Source organism: Myotis davidii, unplaced genomic scaffold, assembly GCF_000327345.1.
Source record: "Myotis davidii unplaced genomic scaffold, ASM32734v1 scaffold555, whole genome shotgun sequence".
Taxonomy (NCBI): domain Eukaryota; kingdom Metazoa; phylum Chordata; class Mammalia; order Chiroptera; family Vespertilionidae; genus Myotis; species Myotis davidii.
In genome coordinates this window covers 1,175,036-1,178,967 of record NW_006286315.1, presented here as the reverse complement: position 1 = coordinate 1,178,967, position 3,932 = coordinate 1,175,036, and positions in this window count along the sequence as shown.

Below are 3,932 nucleotides of genomic sequence, written 5' to 3'. Positions count from 1 at the left end.
TCTCTATCCCTCTCCCTTCCTCTCTAAAATCAATAAAAAATACTTTTAAAAAACATTAAAAAACAAAAACACAAAACCTTGCCTTATTTTCCCCACCCTAGAGTGTGTCTTTGGTTCATGCCAAAGGCTACATTTTCTGATTTGCAAATCATTTATACTAATAAAATCCTAGGCGGCCCTCGCATGCGATGTTGTCACAAGATGGCCACTACAAACTGGCCACCACAAGATGGCCACGCACACAGTGGAGGCAGGGCCTGGTGGCACTCCACACAGTAAGGCCTAGGGGTCCCACAGCTCTGTGTGGCACCAAGAAGGCCAGTCCTGGAGTCTTCGCCACCTCTCGCAGAAGAGGTGGGTCCCGGCAGAGGAGGTTGGTCACAGCAGGGGAGGGCAGTTGGGGACATCAATCAGGCAGGCAGGCGAGTGGTTAGGAGCCAGCAGTCCTGGATTATGAGAGGGATGTCCGACTGCTGGTTTAGGTCCAATCCCCAATCCCCACAGGGATCTGGCCTAAACCGGCAGCCGGACATTCCCCAGGGGTCCCAGATTGGAGAGGGCACAGGCTGGGCTGAGGGACAACCCCTCCCCCCGTGCATGAATTTCATGCATCGGCCACTAGTATCTAAATAAAACTGTCTTTGATCCCTTAGAAGAGTCCTATGGAACTTTAATTTATAGTACCATTTACATTTTTTTATGAGAATACATAAATTCATTATGCGTTACTTAGCTCTCAAAATCAAATTAAAAAGAATAAATTTTAAGAAAGGGGTAATTGGAAGAATACATAGTACTACCTGCACCCCAAACACACACACACACACACACATATTGAATTAATCTGAGTGTCACTGATTGAAGGAAAGGTTGCTTCAAGGGGTCAAATGAGTTAATGTAGGGTTTTAGCCTGTACCTGATACATAGCATGAGCCCAGAATAGGGTTCTTCCAACTGTCATCATCATTAGTATATGTCATTGGGCTGGGTGAACTGGCAAGTGCTTTGTAGGAAATTCTTTGTCAGATATAAATTACCACAGAAAGTGCTGTGTCACAGTTGAGCATACACTAGTTAATAGCTAAACCTCTCCACTCAGGCCTTAAGGGACCCCAGGGTGTGTGGGGTTTCAAGAGAGAAAAACCTTTGCCCAGGATGCCAATATGTCTGCCCTGTTCCAACAGCCTCCTTGTTACCATAGAGTCAGGGGGTGCCAGAAAGTCTCCTCCATTGGCCAAGATGGTGTAGGGGGAGGTTATTACATTGAGCACCTTGAAAACTAGCATGATAATTGGATAGAAAAAGACTTCCCCTCCCTATCTCTATAAGACAACAGGCTTGAGCAGGAAGTGGGGACGGTCTTTGAAATGAGAATCTACCATTCTCCCAGGTCATGTGGCACCTAAATAAACCTCTTTCCTTTTGCACCACCACCTGTCTCATGAGTTTGGCTTTTGTTGCCGCAAGCAGCCAAAACTTGCTTTTTTTTTGTTACATCCTGGCACCAGTACCACTGACCAGAAGCCCAGGGGCAGAGATATTACTCTCTGCCACTTATTGCCTGTACTGGTTTCTGAACCTGCAGGTTCAGCAAGACCAAAAGACACTGAAGTTGCTTGCGTCCCCAAGTACCTGTGGGATACTACTCTCTCTTTTTCTTTCTTTTTTAAAATTGATTTTTAGAGAGAGACCAACAATTGTTGTCCCATTTATTTATGCATTGATTGGTTGGTTCTTGTAAGTGCCCTGACAGGGGATCAAACCTGAAATCCTGGCGATCAGGATAATACTCTAACCAACTGAGCTACCCAGCCAGGGCTCATACGAGGTCTTTATTGAGTTTCTACTAAATACTGGACATTGTGTGTGGAGGAAGAGATATAGAGACAAACAAGAAATGGGGCCAGCGCTCAGGAAGCCCTCAGTCAATATGACAGAGACAATTTTACCAGTGGGATAGAGATGGGAATGGAATAGGAGTGGTGCCTAGCCTAGGGATCAGGGATGGCTTCCTGGAGGAAGTGATGGTCATGTAGAGTCTTAAAGAATGAGTAAGTAGCCCTAGCTTGTTTTGCTCAGTGGATAGAGCCTTGGCCTGTGAACCAAAGGGTTCAGGGTTTGATATGGTTAAGGGCATGTACCTTGGTTGCAAGCTCCTCCCACCCCTACCCCCAACCCCGCCCCAGGTTGGGGGACGCAGGAGGCAACCAATTGATGTGTTTCTCTGACATCAAGGCTTCTCGCTGTCTTTCCCTCTCTCTTCCACTCTTCCTGAAAATCAATGAAAAATAAATAAATAGCCAGGACCGGTTTGGCTCAGTGGATAGAGCGTAGGCCTGCGGACTGAAGGGTCCCAGGTTCGATTCCGGTCAAGGGCATGTACCTGGGTTGCGGGCACATCCCCAGTGGGAGATGTGCAGGAGGCAGCTGATCGATGTTTCTCTCTCATCGATGTTTCTAACTCTCTATCTCTCTCCCTTCCTCTCTGTAAAAAAATCAATAAAATATATTAAAATAAATAAATAAATAAAACATCTAAAAATAAAAAGACTAAGCATTAGCCCTATCTAAGGAGGTGGGAGGAATGTATTCCAGGCAAACAGCCTAAGCAGAGGCATAGCATAACAGGATGTGGCGGAGACTGTAAGATATTTATACAAAATAAACACATAGATTCTATTTATATATAAATTAACATAAATGTGTATTTATTAAAATAAACATATGCATCTTATTATAAAGACCAACAGTTTACATAAATAAAATACACATTCCCATCTTGGCAGGGTAGCTCAGTTGGTTAGAGCATCGTCCCTGTATGCCAAGGTTGTGGGTTTGATCTCTGAAACAACAAATAATAAGTGGAACAACAAATCAGTGTTTCTCTTTCTCTCTCTCACAAATCAATAAATTAAAAATATATATACATATTCCCTTGTGGGGTATCTTCACAACTAGATTCAGGAAAACAGTGTCAGTTTTAGCTCGAGTATGTCTAGTGCCTCGCAGATGTTTAGACAACCAACCAGCCTACTTTGTGTCGAGTACTAGTTTAGGTGCTGGCAATTCAGCAGTGAACACAAATGCCTGCTGTCCCAAACCTGACATCCCTAGATGAGTTAATACGTATTTTGTTATCAGCATTTCTTCGCCTGACATCATTTATTTATTTTTAATCCTCACCTGAGGATATTTTTTCCATTGATTTTCAGAGAGAGTGGAAGAGAGAGGGAAAGACAGAGAGAAACATCTATGGGAGAGAAGCTTATCAGTTGCCTCTAGAACGCACCCGACCTGCAACTGAGGTGGGTTGCCTCCCGCACACCCCCTACTGGGGATCGAGCCCACAACCCAGGCATGTGCCCTTGACTGGAACCAAACCTGAGATCTTTCAGTCCCCAGGCCAACGCTCTGTCCACTGAGCCATACCAGCGAGAGCTAGTCTGACGTCATTTAGATGAGCACCAAGCTCTTGCGATAATATCAGGTCATCAGAGCCCTGATAAGCAGCAGGACCTGAACCTGCCCCGAATCACCCAGAAGATCTCCTGGCCCCCCACCTTGACCACTCACCCACAGCCACACCCATACATATGTGGGAGTGAATTAAAAAAGCAAATGTTCTTATCCAGTCAGAATAACTTTTCAGAAGAGCGAGGGTCATTTTTGAGTTTTGGTTCAACACAAAGAAATCTCACTTTTCTGTTCAAACTCATTCAAATCTGTGCAAGCAGCAGCAACCTCCACCATGAGTCAGGCAGATAAGAAATAGCTCGGGGCCTTGACGGGGTTAAAACTCACGGGTATAGGTTGGATCACCTTTAGGTGACACCCCATTATCTACAGGTTCAGACGTTCGTGAGAGATCGGTGACTGCGGCGGGGACGGGTCCAAACAACCCGCGGGTTCTCGCCGGGCCGGGATGAACCATC